The 19324-nt window shown below is 45.6% G+C and overlaps 1 protein-coding gene across 12 annotated transcripts in view; it reads left to right on the forward strand.

Annotated features, from left to right (window-relative positions):
• ZHX2 (zinc fingers and homeoboxes 2) overlaps nt 1-10256 on the forward strand; it is a 173568-nt gene extending 163312 nt beyond the window's left edge. For 10 of the 12 annotated variants that reach the window (XM_067017431.1, XM_059042795.2, XM_059042794.2 and 7 more), the window contains one exon: nt 9015-10256. The gene's annotated coding sequence lies outside the window, so the exon portion shown is untranslated. Of the gene's footprint in view, nt 1-2138; nt 2509-9014 lie in introns of those variants that run through there. The other 2 variants (XM_067017437.1, XM_067017432.1) reach the window with 2 other exon arrangements.
• Nucleotides 10257-19324: the final 9068 nt, after the last annotated feature.

Raw genomic sequence — 19324 nt, forward strand, 5'->3', positions numbered from 1 at the left:
ATCCCCCAGTGCCTGATTCAGAACAGATGCTTAACAGCAGTTTATCGAACCAACCTGAGAATTAACAAAGATAGTTGGCTTCCAGTTATCCAGGTTCTGGTACCTCAGTCCTTTGCTTCTCCTCATTTTTTTTCCGACCACTCACTAGTCCCATCAGATGACAGCCATCAGGGGAGAGGAACTGGGGACAATCCGCTTTCCCTGTGTGTGGGCAGCTTGAGGGAAAGGTCTGTTGGCGAATCGATCACTAGCTATTTACTGGGTGATACTTCTCAGGGACTGTACCTTAGCCTCGCTGCCCTGGTACCTCATGGAGAGTTAACTGCTATCACTTCCTTTTACCTAATTCTGGAGTTTCTCACACTAGGAATTTCCACTCTGCTTTAGGCAGCTTGTAGTGACTTAGGAACATAATGAAATCGAAGCCCCTCATTTTTCAGAGGAAGGATGCTGGCCCCAAGGAGGAGGAGCAACTAGTCCAGAGATGTTCATAATAAGTGCCTTGGCTCATTCATCCATCAGTATTTGTGGAAAGCCTGCAGAGTGGTAGGCTCTGGAAGGCGGCAGCGCCCAGCATGTCCCTGCCCTCGTGGAGCCCATAGTCTTTGACCAACTAATCTTCCATCAAACAAAAAGGAAATGTTGCCAGGTGACAACATTTTTTGAAGGAAAAGCGCATGGAACTGTGAGAATATAGATGAGGGCAATTTGACCTGATTTAGGGAGCTGGGCAAGGTTTCTCTAAACAAGCAGTGGATGAACTGAAATCCAGAAGGTTAAGTAGGAGTTGGCTGGGCAGAGAGGAGAGGAGAAACAGTCCAGGCAGAAGAAACCGCATACCCAAAGACCCTGAGACAGGGGGGAACTTGGTGCATCAGGGAACCTAAAAGGTGACTATCGTGGCTATGCCTTGTCTGAGTTCACATTTCAAAGAAATGCAAGAGTTAAAAGCCAGAGTGCTACCTGGACTCATCATCAAAATTTCCCTTGAAACTCCTCTAACTCATCAATAAAGACTGTATATGATTCTGTGTGTATGACCCCGTTGACAAAGTTTGAGACCCTCTGAGATACTCAAGGGAGGAGCAAAAGGAAAGTCATCTTGCAGATGTCTGGGTGTTGAGACCTTTCTGCCCTAGTAGTATATGGAAGATGGATGGTAGAAAATTCTAGAGCACCCACATGCCTATACATTTTACTTTATTCTTTTTTATGATTTTCTACAACCTTAATACTTACTGTGTTAGTCAACTAGCTGCCATAACAGCAGAGCACAGACTGGGTGGCCTAAAGAACAGAAATCCATTTTCTCACAGTTCTGGAGGCTAAAAGTGCAAGATCAAGGTGCCAGCAGGGTTGGTTTCTGGTGAGGCCTCTCCCCTTGGATAGCAGATGGCCACCTTCTCTCTGTGTCCCATGGCCTTTCCTTTGTGCATATACCCTCCTGGTGTCTCTTCCTTGTCTTATAAGGACACCCATCCTGTTGGATTGAGGCCCCACCTTATGACCTCATTTAACCTTCATTACCTCTTTAAAGGCCCCATATCTCCAAATACAGTCATACTAGGGATTAGAGTTCAGCATGTGAATTTGGGGTGGGACACAGTTCAGTCCATGGTACTTACCAATAGACTCTGTTGTTGTCAAGACCAAGTGAGATAATATAAGTGAAATCCCCAAAACAGGGGCCTGGCATTAGCATCAACACCTGCTCAATGGATGCTAACTCAGAAGTTGTACATTCTTCTGCATACGGAGAACTTAGCCATCTTGGGTTTCCAAGTTGACTGTTTCAGTTGGGGCCGCACTGGTACAAACTCATGCTTTGGGGTGTTAACTGCATGTGCATCTTGGGGCGGGGGTTGGGGGCCTGGGGCAAAGACAAGGGGCAACATTTGCTGAGCACTTACTGGGCCAGGCACTGGTCAAGCACTTTACATGTGTTAACTCAACAACTCTCCAAAGACATCATTTTCTTCATTTGATGGCTGGTGAGAATGAAGCACAGAAAGGGAACTGACCCAAGGTCACTGAGCTAGAAGACGGTGGAGCTGGGATTCAGACCCAAACCTGCACTCGTAACCTCGTCGGGAGCCTGCCTAGTGAGTCTAAAATCCGATTCCATTTGAACTCCACAGGATAATATCCAACTGATGGAAAAGAGACAGGAAGAGCCAGTGGCCCTCTGATTCCTTCTGACTTTGAACCTCTCTGCGAGCAGGGAGACCTGACTTACAAGTCTCAGCGATTTCCCCAACCACAGAGGCTCCCCAAACTGCTGCAGGGAAAGAGCTCCTGCCGGACGTTCAGAGTTGACATAATGTAGGATAGTGTGAAATTTTCCTCATCCACTGAGAAATTACTTGTTCTTTCTCCATGTCACCATGTTTTCCTTTTCTCAGTTCTAATTCAAATTAGACCATGCCCCTTCCCAATAAAAGAAAGTTGGACTCAGAAATATGATTGAGATAAGACTGAATAAATTACAATCACAGTGCTTGCTTTTCTATCTCATGGACTGCGGTGTTATTCTCTCTCAAGTCCACAGGGCCCAAGGGAAATCCCTACAGGGAAAAGCAGAGAGAAATAGGAACAGAAAGCTAGCACATGGGAAAAGAATTCTAATTGTTTCATGCTTCACCAAAGGGAAAGTAATAGGGAAACAGATTTTGCTGAAGAATTAGGTAGTACTTTGTAACATTCCAAGGTGTCGCCGAGATAGAAAGGGATAGCTGCAGGAGCCAGTGGGTTCCCTGTCCTGTATAGTGTTCAGGGAGAGGCAGGACATCCACTTGGTGGAAACATTCGAACAGTGGCCATAAGAAAAGGGGCCCAGTGACTTTGCAGTTTCCCCCAAAACTAAGAACTAGTGCTCTGGGATTAAGTGACCCATCGGGCGGTTGATTCTCTACCATGCAGAATGTCCCTGACCAAGTGGTAGGATTCCAGGTAGAAGCCCAGGGGCTTAGCAAGAGGCCACAAAGTCAAAATCACTGTAATACTCTTTAAAAAACAAAACAAACCAAAAAACCCACCTGAAATGTGAACTTTGTCATCAATCTTGTGTAACCAGCCACCTCTAACAGCACTGTGCTCTCTTTTTGTTTTTCATTCATTAACGAACATTTGAGTATCCTCAGTGAGCCAGACTCAGTGCGGGGCGGGGGTCAGCAGTGAACTCCGTGGCCATACGTGTAAAAAGGTGAACTGAGGGTGTCTGGGAGCAGAGTCTTCTGTAGAAACGCCCTGCTGCCCAAGGGGAAGGCAATGGGGCCAGGCTGTGTGCCCTTGGTGTCCTGCATCTTCCCAGCCTCACTTTGAGAGTGCCGCCAGCTCCCACAGCCCAAGTCCTGCCCACCGCTACAGAGCCTGGGAGAGGTCAGAGGAGAATTGAAGTCCAGCAGTTACAAGGGTGCTACTGGGGCCCAGAGCCATCCACAGACATCTGGAATCACTGCAAAAGCCAAAAAAAAAGTGGCTTTGTCTCTCCTTCTCCAGGTCACCCTTTGACCTTGCAATATGTTTTTTGTGGGGTTTTTTTAATGGCTTGGTTCGGCATTTACTTTTCATTATTAATGCATATGGCTGGAGGATTATACATGTTCATCCCCATAAGACAGGGAAAAGCACATTATCATAAAAGAAATTGAAGATGATTCAAAGAAATGGAAAGATATCCCATGCTCTTAGATTGGAAGAATATTGTTAAAATGGCCATACTACCCAAAGCAATCTACAGATTTAATGCAATCCCCATCAGAATACTCATGACATTTTTCACAGAACTAGAACAAATAATCCTAAAATTTATATGGAACCACAAAAGACCCAGAATTGCCAAAGCAATCCTGAGGGGAAAAAAACAAAGCTGTAGGCATAACCCTCCCAGATAAGACCATCTACAAAGCTACAGAAATCAAAACATGATGGTATTGGCACAAAAACAGACATATAGATCAATGGCACAAAAGAGCACAGAAATAAACCCACACACCTACGGTCAATTAATCTTCAACAAAGGAGGCAAGAATATGCAATGGAGAAAAAACAGTCTCTTCAGCAAGTGGTGCTGGGAAAGCCGGAAGCCTCATGTAAATCAATGAAGTTAGAACACACCTTCTCACCATACACAAAAATAAACTCAAAATGGTTTAAAGATCTAAATGTAAGACATGACACCATAAAACTCCTAAAAGAGAATATAGGCAAAACATTCTTGGACAAAAATCGCAGCAATATTTTCTTAGGTCAGTCTCCCAAGGCAATAGAAATAAAAGCAAAAATAAACAAATGGGACCCAATCAAACTTAAAAGCTCTTGCACAGCAAAGGAAACCATCAACAAAACAAAAAGACAACCTGAGTGGGAAAAAATATTTGCAAATGATGCAACCAACAAGGAGTTAATATCCAAAACATACAAACAGCTCATACAACTCAGTATCAAGAAAATAAACAACCCAATCAAAAAATGGGCAGACCTAAATAGACATTTCTCCAGAGAAGACATGCAGATGGCCAACAGGCATGTGAAAAGATGCTGATCATCGCTAATTATTAGAAAAATGCAAATCAGAAGCACAATGAGGTATCACCTCACACCTGTCAGAATGGCCATCGTCAGAAAGTCTACAAATAATCAATGCTGGAGGGGGTGTGGAGAAAAAAGAACCCTCCTACACTGTTGATGGGAATATAAATTGGTATGTAAATACTATGGAATACACTACAGACATTCCTTAAAAATCTAAAAATAGAGCTACCATACACTCCAGCAGTCCCACTCTGGAAAAGATGGAAACTCTAATTCTAAAAGATACATGCACCCCAATGTTCACAGCAGCGCTATTTACAATAGCCAAGACATGGTAACAACCCAAGTGTCCATCAACAGACTATTGGCTTAAGGAAATGTAACATATATATATATATATATATATGTGTGTGTGTGTGTGTGTGTGTATATATATATATATATATATATATATATATGTAATGGAATACTACTCAGCCATACAAAAGAATGAAATATTGCCATTTGCAGCAACACAGATGGACCTAGAGAATATTATACTTAATGAATCAGAAAAAGACAAATATTACATGATATCACTTATATGTGGAATCTCAAAAATAATACAAATGAATCTATATACAAAACAGAAACAGGTCACAGACAGAGAAAACTAACTTACGGTTACCAAAGCGGAAAGAGAGGGCAGAGTGATAAATTAGGAGTACGGGATGAACAGATACACACTACTAAATAGAAAATAGAAAAGCAGCAAGGATTTCCTGTAGAGCACAGGGAACTATATTGAATATCTTGTAATAACCTATAATGGAAAATAATCTTTATATATATATATATATATATATATATATATAACTGAATCACTTTGCTGTATACCTGAAACACAATATTGTAAATCAATTATACTTCAATTTTTAAAAAACTGCCAGATGGAGAACCACCTTAATATTGAGGTTTATCTAAAAAGCAAATTTTTACATATTTTTATTACTTTCAAATAAACTGACAGCATAGTTGCTAAGATATTTTATAATTCATCAATAAACAGATTGTTTAAAAATTATTTGTTACAGAAAAATCACCGTAAGAAAATCAACTTCTTTTGCTTCTAACAATTTATACTTGATATGCATTATAAGAGTGTAATGTTAATAGGCAAGATAATTCAAGCAGCCTGACTGATCTCATTAACTAGTCATCTTCCAATTCAGAAAACAAAAAGAAATCAATAAATAAAAAGCAAATTTTTGCCAATCACTTAGAGAGACAGGGTTCAGTTTTCTGTATATGAGAGAGAGGAGAGAGAGAAAATGTATAAATTCTCACACACAGGTGAGCTGACTTACCCCTAAGGCAGTAATTTTGCACCTGGCTTTCCTCAAGGAGAAAAGGAAGCAATATTTCTGGAGCACATGTATGCTTCGCACACCTCATCTGTCGCCCTCCAAGCAGCCGGTAGATTGTAAATTGTGGAAGTGAGGCTCAGGGAGTTTAGGTCGCTGACCTCGGCACACAGCTCGGAAGTGGCTGACCCTGGATCCAGCTTTCTCTGGCTCCACGGCTCTTTCCTCCCTGCTTCTCGGCGGAGGCCACAGTCCTGTGCTGAGCTGACGTTCCTCAGCCTGGCTGGGAGAAGGAACGATCGCTCTTTACCCACCTTGGGCCTTGTTTCCTGGAGTCTTGAGAACTGTTCGCGTGGACGTCCACCCACAGGCAGCCTCCTTTCCGAAGACAGTTAAAGACCCAGTTTGCTGCGGGAAATCCTGTTCTTCGGGGATCACGGCGGGAGGCCGACTGTGGTCCGTGTACCCATCCTGGGTGCGTGTGGCTCTGCATGGGATCGGCGATAAGGCACGTGGTCCTCTTCAGCTGCCTGGGACCGCCAGCCTGTCTTTGAAGCAGACCTGCGCTCTCCTGTCGTCACGTGGCTCCATGCAGGGAGGAGCTGTGAACGTAGGGCAAGGAGGGTCAGGTGTGGGGAGGAGCGGTGAAAGTTGGATTGGCCGCAGTGGAATCCAGGTTCCACCACTTACTACTTGCCCGACACCATTTAATCTCGCTAAACCCCCATCTCTTCACTGCAGGTGGGCCTACTTCCGGGGTTGCAAGGTTACCATAAGGAGTAAATGAGATGATCCGTATCAGCAGCACTTAGCACTGGGCCTGGCACATAAGAAGCATGAGATATATTTAAGCTACTCTCACTGTTGTCACAACCATGATCATTATTGCTTTTGACTCTGCCGCTGAGCAGTCATGTGACCTGGGGAAATTGCTTTTCCTCCCGGAGCTTCCTTTTTTTTTTTTTCTCATGAAACGAGTGATGTTGGCAGCATCACCTTTAAGGATCCCTGTAGCTCTTATGATTCGGTGACATTTGCTGGATCACTTTTGGGTGGTACCAGATCCCAAGGACACCCTGGAATCTGGTTTCATCCACAGACGTTTCTTTTACAAGCTGTTTCCTTAACTCCAATATTTAGTCTTATTGTCGGGAGCATTTAGGGAATGTGGGTACATTTGACATCCAGACATTAAGAATGGCAAACAGGGCTTCCCTGGTGGCGCAGTGGTTGAGAATCTGCCTGCCAATGCAGGGAACACGGGTTCGTGCCCCGGTCCGGGAAGATCCCACACGCCGCGGAGCAACTGGGCCCGTGAGCCACAATTACTGAGCTTGCGCGTCTGGAGCCTGTGCTCCGCAACAAGAGAGGCCGCGATAGTGAGAGGCCCGCGCACCGCGATGAAGAGTGGCCCCCACTTGCCGCAACTAGAGAAAGCCCTCGCACAGAAACGAAGACCCAACACAGCCAAATAAATAAATAAATTTTTTTTAAAAAAAGTTAACTTGCTTAAAAAAAAAAAAAGAATGGCAAACAATATAGATAATCTGCTGATGCCTTCGGCTGAGAAGTCTGGTATTCTTGCTCTTGGTCCCCTGCACAAGAAAAACACAAAAACTTCTCAGGACCTTCTCAGCTACTTAGACAGAGAAGTGACCAAGCAGTAACACAGCCTTACCAGGAGGGAGGCAAAGAAAAAGCCAGTGGCTTCAGGAATCTACAGATTTGATCACCTTCCAGCCTGTCATGGAATACTGACTACGTCCTTTACAGCCCTGAGCCCTCCCCTTGGATTCATCTCAGGATCCTTGGATCCCAGGAGCCCACAGAGGAAATGGAGGCCGGCCTTAGTTTCCTAAGGCTGCGGTCAAGTACCACAAACTGGGTGGCTTAACCGACCGGAATTTATTCTCCCACGGCCTGGAGACTGGAAGTCTGGTGTTGGCAGGGTTGCTTCCTTCCGAGGGCTGTGTGGGAATGTGTGTTCCTTGCTTCTCTGCTAGCTTCTGGCGGGTTGCTGGCAATCCTTGCCTTATAGATACAACACACCAATTTCTGCCTTCGTCTTCCCATGATATTCTCCCTGTGTCCGTCTCCATGTCCAAATTTCCCCTTTTTATAAGGACACCAGCCCTATGGGGTTAGGTCCCACCCTAATGACCTCATTTTAACATTGATCACCTCTGTAAAGGAATTTCCAAATAGGGTACTAGGGGTTAGGACTTCCAACATATCTTTGGGGGTTGGGAGGACACAATTTAACCCATAAGAAGGTCCTTGGAGTATTTTCATTACTTCAAAGTACATAAGAATTAAACACTTCTCCATACTGACTCAATAGACACTGCTTAAGAGCACAGGCTCTGGAAATTGCCTGGGTTGGAATTTTGGCTCTGCCACTTTCTAGCTGTGTGAGCTTGGGCGAGTTTTTTAGCTTCTCTGTGCTGTTTCCTCACCTGTAAAATGGGAATAACAATTTGATCTACACCTGAGGGTTGATAGAAACATTAAATTAAAAATACACTTAAAATTTCTCATCTTATTATGATTATTTCATATCCTATTTGGAAAGGATTCCATCTAACAAATACAACAAAAGCACATGTAATACTTAGCACACGCCTGGCACTATTTTATATGCTGGTGCATATATCAACTTCTTATCACAACTACTTTGTGGATACTATTATCATCCCTGTTTTACAGAAACAAAAACTGAGCCCTAGAGAGATTTTGACGTGTGTATGGCCCCATGGCCAGTATAGAGAGACCTCCCAACCCAGATCCACGTTTGTCTGATTCTGGGGCCTTTTAGGAACCATTGTGACTGGCTGCCTCTCCAGGAATAAGAAAAGGGTCTTGTAATGATTAAATGAATCACCTCCTTCACTTGCCCAGAAAGTCATCCTGTTTTCAAAGGCCTTATTCTGAAGGCACTTCCCATAATGTTAGACTGTGCTCAGGAAACACACTTGTTTCTTTAAAACAGGGCGTTTGTCTCTCCTCCAGGCCCCAGGATGGCTTTGGAAGTGTCTCCCCAGGACAGCCAAGGAGAGTCCACCCCCCGTGCCTTGCGCCCAGGGAACGATGGTCATCTCCCTGACATCTTGTCTCTCTGGTTTTGCATTGTCCTTCTAGGGAAGCCCATCAGAACTGCTGTGCTGATGAAGGGGACACTCTGTCTTCAAAGAGAGAAGAGAACTTCCGTCCCTGGCTGTGGGCCGCCCTGGCCAGAGACTCCAAGTGGAACGCCTTCGCTCGTACGCACCTCCCGGAGGCCCGGTGGGAATTGTTCATAGTGCCAAAGTCCTACCGCTGCATTTTCCATGGGTCCTTGTAAATAGTTTGCTCCTGTGCCCAGGCCCCCACCTCTTGCTATACTGGAACCGATTTGTACAATGTGGGAAAATTTTGTTACCTTTTTAACCAAGGGCAACTTCCTTTTCCAGCACTACCATTGTAAGGTTTTTTTTCCAGGAGGGAGGGCTGATCACACGTGCTTTTCTCTTTTAGCCTTTCTTTCTTTCTTTTTTTTTTTTATTTTATTAATTTGGGGGAGGGGGGATGTTAGCATTAGTGCCATTATATCTACTGGATTTTAGGTAGGGAGAGTTCATTTTTAAAAGTAGTTTGAAATTTGGGAGATTTCTTCAGGGGAAGGGCTGGGATTCAGGCATCTGTCTTAACTTGGAGAGGGTTTTACAGATGACAGATCTTCCAAATCAAATCCATTTCTATTTCTTCCCCAGCCTCCTCTGGGGGTCCCTGTTTAGCCACGCACAAGGCTTTCTGAACTGCCACCAGGCCGGTCTGGTTTTTTTTTGATGGCCTGGCCTCAGACCTTGGGCCGAGCCAGCACCCGGAGAACTGGGGGGCGGACAGCTACCCTCTGAGCCCCTTTTTAGTGACCAGCAGAAAGGGCTCCCAGATGCATTCGCATCATCATTACTTTTGTGAAATTCAAAGAAAAAGAGATCTTCGTGTCTAGATGGTACAAAGATGAACAGCTTTGGTTTTCATTTCCGTTCCTAGCTGCCTTTTCTCAGTGTGGTATTGGACAAGATTTCAGCTTGAAGCTTCACCACGAATTGCTTTGTTTGTTTGTTTGTGTGTTTGTTTTGGGCCAATTTTAGTTTCCTGAGTGCACTTTTTTTTCCCCTCAGTTAGTCCTAACTTCTAAAGAAGGAAAACCCGGAGGCACATCTGGTATAAACGTTGCAGTTTGAGCTGTGTTTGCAGCCCCTTCCCCTGCGTACCCCGCCCCTCATTTGAGTTCACTGCACAAATCAAAGGTTAGGGAGTTTGAAAAAAAAAACAATTTTTCTAACTGGTTGCTCATTTGTTGTAACTCAATAAAGCAAAGACTACACATTTTTATAAGCTTTTCCTCTGCTCCTGGTTCTTCACTGCTGTCTGGCTCCCAGCACACAGCCTGAGGGCTCCGGCCCACGCATCTGTTTCAAATCCGCTATGACCACCACTTCTCTATCTTCCGTCCCGGTGAGGCCTGACAGCGCCGCTGGGACTGTAAAAACAGGGGGTAAGTGTCGACCTGGGAATCTTCAGCACATCTCTGGGACGCAGAGAGGAAGTGAGTGATAGGCCCACCCTTCTCCGGGGTCTCCACGAATAGACTCATAAAATACTGCAGAGAAGAGCACAGGCGTGGGAATGAGACCTGCCTGCAGGCCACCGCTTGCTCTCGGGGGACCTCAGGCAAGTCCCTTCTGTCCCCGTTGCTGGTGACTGGGCCACTGCCATTTCTCCGAGAAGGCCGGCTTTTGTGTCTCTGACCAGGTGAGGTTTAAAAAGCCCCTCGTTGTTCAAGGTGACCCTCATTTAGACCAGTGCCTTTCAAGCTTGAGCAGGCAGCGCAATCACCTGGAAGGCTGGTTAGAGTTTCTAACTGAGTAGGTCTGGGTGGACCAGAGAACGTCCCCAGCTCCCAGGTGAGGCTGGTACTGCCAGCTCGGGGGTCCCGACATTGGGAATGTGTGGTCTAGATGTTTCATTTTCACAAGGACTTACAGACTTTGGGGCAGTTTATCCACCCCTCGACCTCCAAACTCTCCCCATCCACCTCCCCCGCCGCAAAAAAAATCCAAAAATCCAACCTGCGCTTTTCTTATTACAAAAAAAAAAAGAGCCAAGTGGCTGTAGCTGGCTCATCTCCTGCTCCCTGCCTACGCTGCCTTTCCTGTCTGCGCTCCGAGCAGTGGACCATCCACAGACCTCATCTCCTCATGCTGTCCTGTCCTTCCAGACCATTAATGAACGTCAGCCCAGCCCAGCCCCCGCCAGCTTCTCCCTGGCAGGCGGCTGCCTTCCCCTCCTGCTATTTACCACCCTTGCCGTTCCGCTTACCATTCTCAAGCAATTTAAGTAAATTCTTCCAGCAAGGCAGCAGGAGATGCTATTAAATGCCTGAAGAAACCAAAGGGAAAACCTTGGCAGAACTTTTGTCTTTTTATTTTTAATTTCTGCACCAGAGAGAAAGCTTTGCTAATTGGTTGCAATGAAAATACACAGGGAAAACAGCTGTGCTCTTTTAAGCACCCAGCAAAATATGACAAGCTACATCTTCCCCCCCTGGGAATGATCAAAGGGTGGCAGAAACTAGGAGAGGGGTTCTTAAGGGGAATAGGTGGACAGGTGAGGTGGAAGAGAGCCGTGGAGGGGCGTGAACACCTGCTGGTTTTGTCTGCCCCGTACCTCTGTGCACTACGTCTCTTCCTTTAGCGTTCACTTGTCTCCCCTTCTGTTCATCTGATTCTGAGGGGCTGCCCATCGCGGTGACCCGCTCCCCTCCCACAGGACAAGCCTGGCGCCCCAGCCCCCTATTCACCGAGCCGGGTGCAGTGTGACGCAGGAGCACTCAGATGCGGGGAGAGAGCTCCCTTTTTCCATTGAGACGGCGAGTGTGACATGAGCCCGGAGCCACCAGCATCCACATCCCCTGCCCGAGAGGGGAAGCCGGGCTGCAGGCAGCAAGAATGAGGCCCAGAACTCGAGGAAAGAGGCAGAGGAGCAATGAATGAAGAAAGAGATGATGGGGGCAGTGATGATGGAGGTGGTGATGACAGGAGTGACATCATTTGGGTCCCTGGACCCTGCCGTGCCTGAGGCCAGCTCCCTATCTTTCCAGTTTCGTAAAAACCAACATATTTCTCTTTTTGACTTAGGCTAAAAACCTTTCGAATTGGGTTTCTGTTGCTAGAAACTCAGCATTCTGATGGTTTGAGGAGATTATGAGATAAAAAACAAAGGAAGGACGGTAAGTGTAAACAGCCCCATATAGCTGGTGGCTACTACACTGGATGTCCATCTCTAAGTCCTTGGTACTCAAGTGGGTCCCTGGGTCAGCAGCGGCAGCATCACCAGGGTGCTTGTTAGAAATGCAGAATCGGGCCTCCCTGGTGGCGCAGTGGTTGAGAGTCCTCCTGCCGATGCAGGGGACACGGGTTCGAGCCCCGGTCCGGGAAGATCCCACATGCCGCGGAGCGGCTGGGCCCGTGAGCCACAACTACTGAGCCTGCGTGTCTGGAGCCTGTGCTCCGCAACAAGAGAGGCCACGACAGTGAGAGGCCCGCGCACCGCGATGAAGAGTGGCCCCCGCTCGCCGCAGCTAGAGAAAAGTCCTCGCACAGAAACGAAGACTAAAAACAGCAAAAAATAAATAAATAAATGTATAAAACAAAAATAAGAAATGCAGAATCTCCAGCCCCTACCCCAGACCTGTTGAATCATAATCTGCAATTTCACACCATCCCCAGGGGACTCAACTGTTCATTCAAGTTTAATAAACTCTGCTCTGAAGGCTTTGAAGGGCTCCTCCCCAGCCCCTTCCAGCACACTGAGGGCTGGGGGCAGGATCTGACACACCACGGAGCCTGTTTGCAGAGTGTAGACTCCAAGGCCTTGGGGAGCAGGAAGGCAGAGGCAGCAACAGAATGGAGATCACGTGGTACCCCAGGTGCGGGTGCCCTTGTCCTTCCAGACCACCTGGTGCACAGCCACTTCTAGCCAACAGCGTGCGGAAATGACAGCTCTCACTGGCCTGCCACAATACAATCTGGAGAGAACCAGGAGAGACATCAGTGCCCTCCTACTGATTCCTGAAAGCTCCCATCTGGAGCGCCTAACAGCTGGATGTACTTACAAACCACAGTAGAGGCGCCATCATTACCCCTGGGCGCTTGATCAATAAGAATGAATAAAAAAGACATCCAAGTATATCCCGTGACATGTTGCAAGTCGGGTATCCTGTAGAGTGTAGGAGGCACATTGCCCTGGACTTTGAGGAAGGGAGATGACAAAGGTCTCCATCAGTAACTCTCACACCCTCCCCCAGAACCAGCCCCCAAAGCATTACAGACCGCCTCAGTCTGGATCCTTGAGAAAAAGAGACAGAACACTTAAACTGGGAAATTTAAGGGAAGTGCATTAAATGGATGTTCACAAGGTGTGGGCAGGGCTTGGGGAAGCCAACAAGGGAGGATGTAGAGATCTTGGCCTGAAGGGGTAAGGGATGGGGCAGTTACTGGAACCTGTAAAGGATAAATGCCTTCAATAAACCATGGTGACCCAGCAGGGGGAGAATCTGGGGAATAAATACCCTGACATCATTCTCCTCCTATCCTCTGCCCTCCTGCCACTTCCTCCCAATGGCCAAACCCAACCAGAATGCAGAGGGTAAGGGGATCTGTTGGTCCAGTCCATCAGAGTCTGCCTCTCAGCACACAGAGCAGGTGGGGGAAGGGTGGTGGTGGGAAACAGATGGTCCAGCACACAGATCAATCTATGGGCTGGACCCAAGATGACAAATACACACCAAGGTTACTATATGCCCCACTCATGGCAAACATTAATCATCAATTGAAGTGGCTTTGGCTGCTGGGCTTGGATGGCCTTCACAATACTGAACACAGAGCCTCACCTTGAATCTATTAACCTTGGAACATGAGATGACACACTGGGTGGGTGCCACTGGTTACCTAGCTAGTATCCATTCCCTCATTCTTCCTCACTAACAGAACCAAGATATTGCCCAGGCACTGACATACCCCAGTCCCAGGTCAGAAACTCCATTTCCCTTGCAGCCAGGAGCGACTAATGAGAGCATACAGAAGGCTCTTGCATAGCTGGTGCCTGTCTTCTTCCTCCCTTGTTCTTACCTTGTGTGCACTGCTGATCTTGAGACTACATCCTTAATAGATTCTTTGAGCCCCTGAACCAGTGCCACAGCTGAAAGTTTTCAAATGTCTTGATATGTGAGAAAAATATCTATTCGTTTAATCCACCACTCATTGCATTTGTCGCATACTTGCATTCAAATGTGCTCGTAAGTGACACAAAACCTTTGTGCCATCCTTAGGCTGGATAGATATGAATCCTCTGACTTATGCATGAGCTTATTTATCCCTGTGCCTATTGCCAAGTGAGAGATAAGGTATGTATAGCCTCCCTCCTCAAGGAAACTTGATCTATATTTTGAAGGATGAGTAGGAGCTGGCCAAATGGGTAAATCAGAGGAAGGCACAAGATGCAGAAGTGAAAGAGTGTATATATACAATGTCAGGGTGTTAAGTAGTAGAAATCCAATGAGGAGGCTATAATGTGTAACAAAAGAAGAAACCATCAGTTTTGAACAACCAACTTTGAAAAGCAACCAAGTCACGCTGATTCAAACCCAGTCATAAAAAAACAGAAGTGATTATCCACTTGGAAAGACCCTGAATTACTGCCAAAGAACTATGCTATTTGCTTGTATGATGGGAAATCAAAAAGTGGTTTGGGATTTACCAAGATGAGTAAAATATTGTATAAAACTGATGTAAAGTGAAACAAAATACATTTGAAGTCTTTAACCTTGGACTTGCTTCCCGTGGTTGAATTTAGGTCACAAACCTTGGGATCGGGTCCATTCCTCCAAAGGATCTCACAACTCCTTACCCAGTCTCTTTCTCTGGCCACTCTGGTCTGCTTGCTGACTGGTGAGCACTCCCTGGGTCCATGCAGTTTCTCCTCTCAGAATGTGCCCCTTCCTCATTTCTTCCCGTCCCAGTTGAACTTTCACCAGACCAAATAAAGGTACATCTTGGGTGACAGAGAGGCTGGATTTAAGGAAGACACACATATCCCAACTGGCTCTCTGGAAGCCCTGCTGCACTGAACTCCTGCATCAACGGGATGTATCTAGTTCTAACCACGTATGGGTTAGTTGTTCAATCTCCTCTTTGTGTTATGCTCCTCCTGGCCAGGAAATGTACTGAACATCTGTCCAGTATTCCTTCCCCATCTCTTTCAGCAACACTCAAACCCCTTCCCACTGGGAGAGTCTTCTACAGACCTGCTCTTTCCCTGTGTCAACTCTAAGATGTTGGTGTGGCACCAGCACAGGACAGGATCCTTCTGTCCATGGGTAGCCATGTGACTCAGGCCTAGCCAATCGTAGCACTATCTCTGACCTCAGTGAGTGCCCAAAGGGTACACACATGACCCAAGCTGGGCCAATCAGAGTCTTTCCTGAGGTTTAAAGAAATTGAAGCAGGGAAGGGAGGTCATGGGGAGAGAGAGAGAGAAAGAGATAGAAAAAAAGAAGCAAGGAGAGAGAGAGAGAGAGAAATGACATCATTTTAGTATTTAGATCCAGTCAACCTTAAGTTAGATACATCCCATCTTCCCCCAGTTATGTGTCAACAGATCCCCCTTTTGCTTAAAAATTAGTTTGAGTTGCATTACTTCTTTCAAAAATGAGGGACTTCCCTGGGGGCGCAGTGGTTAAGAATCCATCTGCCAATGCGGGGGACAAGGGTTCAATCCCTGGTCCAGGAAGATCCCATATGTCGCGGAACAATTAGGCCCGTGTGCCACAACAACTGAGTCTGAGCTCTAGAGCCCACGAGCCACAACTACTGAAGCCCACGCACCTACAGCCCGTACTACACAACAAGAGAAGCCGCCGCAATGAGACCACACACCTCAGCAAAGAGTAGCCCCCACTCGCCGCAACTAGAGAAACCCCGCATGCAGCAACGAAGACCCAACGCAGCCAAAAATAAAATAATTTTTTTTAATGAAAGAGTTATGACTAAAACCCATACTCTTACCCTACTGCCCAGCACATGTCTGCTGAACTGATAACAATTAAAAATGCAAGGGCAAGAAGAGATTGAAAAGGAAGAGTAGGCTGCTGCTGAAAGGCTGCACCCAAGGAGAAATTTCAGGCTAGATGGACTGCTCCAACTTTCATGTTTACTGCTCCCCAACCTGAGGTTGCAGACGGGCCTGAAGATGTGCTGGTCCCCTCTGTTCCTGCGCAGCAATTTCCTACTGAAGCCTGGTCTGCAGCTCCTCCTGCTCTGATGGCACCTCACCTTTCATGATGAGAATAACTTCCAGGAGAACACGGTGTCCTTTGGCACAGGGCTAACCAAGCACTTGGCCCAATAAGGATCATGCAGGAGCCACAGGACCCACAGAAGCTGCAGGCTGACTGGTGTCTTACACTACCCTGGTGAGCCAGCAGCCTCTGAAGCAAGACCAGCTCACTCACAGTTCCCTGACTCTGCACTTACCTTCATGGAACTTTGACAGAAGAACTGCTGCTCCCCCCTCCAGAGCCCTCCAAAGCCCATCTCTCTCAAGGGAATTTACTCTTCATATCTTCAGGTAGAGTCAACCTCTCTGCAGTTAATGCCATGTGGCTGACAGGGTCTTGGTGCTCAGGCCAGGTGTCAGGCCTGTGCCTCTGAGGTGGGAGAGCCAAGTTCAGGACATGGGTCTACCAGAGACCTCCCGGCTCCACGTAATATTAAATGGTGAAAGCTCTCCCAGAGATCTCCATCTCAACGCTAAGACCCAGCTCCACTCAACGACCAAAAAACTACAGTGCTGGACACCCTATGCCAAACAACTAGCAAGACAGGAACACAAAACCACCCATTAGCAGAGAGGCTGCCTAAAATCATAATAAGGTTACAGACACCCCAAAACACACCACTGGACGTGGGTCTGCCCACCATAAAGATAAGATCCAACCTCATCCACCAGAACACAGGCACCAGTCCCATCCACCAGGAAGCATACACAACCCACTGAACCAACCTTAGCCACTGGGGTCAGACACCAAAAACAATGGGAACTATGAACATGCAGCCTGCAAAAAGGAGACCCCAAACACAGTAAGTTAAGCAAAATGAGAAGACAGAGAAACACACAGCAGATGAAGGAGCAAGGTAAAAAACCCACCAGACCAAACAAATGAAGAGGAAATAGGCAGTCTACCTGAAAAAGAATGCAGAGTAATGATAGTAAAGATATCCAAAATCTCGAGAATAGAATGGAGAAAATACAAGAAACGTTTAACAAGGACCTAGAAGAACTAAACAGCAAACAAACAATGGTGAACAACACAATAAATGAAATTTAAAATTCTCTAGAAGGAATCAATAGCAGAAAAACTGAGGCAGAAGAACGTATAAGTGACCTGGAAGATAAAATAGTGGAAATAACTACCACAGAGTAGAATAAAGAAAAAAGAATGAAAGGAATTGAGGACAGTCTCAGAGACCTCTGGGACAACATTAAATGCACCAACATTCGAATGACAGGGGTCCCAGAAGAGGAAGAGAAAAAGAAAGGGACTAAGAAAATATTTGAAGAGATTATAGTTGAAAACTTCCCTAATTTGCGAAAGGAAGTAGTCAGTCAAGTCCAGGAAGTGCAGAGAGTCCCATGCAGGATAAATCCAAGGAGAAACACACCAAGACACATATGAATCAAACTATCAAAAATTAAATACAAAGAAAATATATTAAAAGCAGCAAGGGAAAAACAACAAATAACATACAAGGGAATCCCCATAAGGTTAACAGTTGATCTTTCAGCAGAAACTCTGCAAGCCAGAAGGAAGTGGCACGATTGAAGGGAAAAACCTACAACCAAGATGACTCTACCCAGCAAGGATCTCATTCAGATTCAACAGAGAAATTAAAACCTTTACAGAGAAGCAAAAGCTGAGAATTCAGCACCACCAAACCAGCTTTACAACAAATGCTAAAGGAACTTCTCTAGGCGGGAAACACAAGAGAAGGAAAACACCTACAAAAACAAACCCAAAACCATTTAAAAAATGGTAATAGGCACATACATATCGATAACTGCCTTAAATGTAAATGGATTAAATGCTCCAACCAAAAGACATAGACTGGCTGAATGGATACAAAAACAAGACCCATGGGCTTCCCTGGTGGCTCAGCTGTTGAGAGTCCGCCTGCCGATGCAGGGGACGCGGGTTTGTGCCCCGGTCTGGGAAGATCCCACATGCCGCGGAGCAGCTGGGCCCATGAGCCATGGCCGCTGAGCCTGCGCGTCCGGAGCCTGTGTTCCGCAACGGGAAAGGCCACAACAGTGAGAGGCCCGCGTACCAAAAAAAAACAAAAAACAAACAAACAAAAAAACAAGACCCGTATATATGCTGTCTACAAAAGGCCCACTTCAGACCTAGGGACACATACAGATTGAAAGTGAGGGGATGGAAAAAGATATTCCATGCAAGTGGAAATCAAAAGAAAGCTGGAGTAGCAATTCTCATATCAGACAATATAGACTTTAAAATAAAGACTATTACAAGAGACGAAGAAGGACACTACATAATGATCAAGGGATCAATCCAAGAAGAAGATATAACAATTGTAAATATTTATGCACCCAACATACATAAGGCAAATGCTAAGTGCCATAAAAGGGGAAATCAAAAGTAACACAATCAAAGTAGGGGACTTTAACACCCCACTTTCACCAATGGACGGATCATCCAAAATGAAAATAAATAAGGAAACACAAGCTTTAAATGACACATTAAACAAGGTGGACTTAATTGATATTTATAGGACATTCCATCCAAAAGCAACAGAATACACTTTCTTCTCAAGTGCTCATGGAACATTCTCCAGGATACATCATACCCTGGGTCACAAATCAAGCCTTGGTAAATTTAAGTAAATTGAAATCATATGAAGTATCTTTTCCAACCACAACACTATGAGACTAGATATCAATTACAGGAAAAAATCTGTAAAAAATACAAACACATGGAGGCTAAACAATACACTGCTAAATAACCAAGTGCTCACTGATGGAATCAAAGAGGAAATCAAAAAATACCTAGAAACAAATGACAATGAAAACACAACGACCCAAAACCTATGGGATTCAGCAAAAGCAGTTCTAAGAGGGAAGTTTATAGCAATACAATCCTACCTCAAGAAACAAGAAACATCTCAAATAAACAACTTAACCTTACACCTAAAGCAATCAGAGGAAGAAGAACAAAAAAACCTCAAAGTTAGGAGAAGGAAAGAAATCATAAAGATCAGATCAGAAATAAATGAAAAAGAAATGAAGGAAACAATAGCAAACATCAATAAAACTAAAAGCTGTTTCTT

Source organism: Kogia breviceps, chromosome 17 (genome assembly GCF_026419965.1).
Source record: "Kogia breviceps isolate mKogBre1 chromosome 17, mKogBre1 haplotype 1, whole genome shotgun sequence".
Lineage (NCBI taxonomy): Eukaryota > Metazoa > Chordata > Mammalia > Artiodactyla > Physeteridae > Kogia > Kogia breviceps.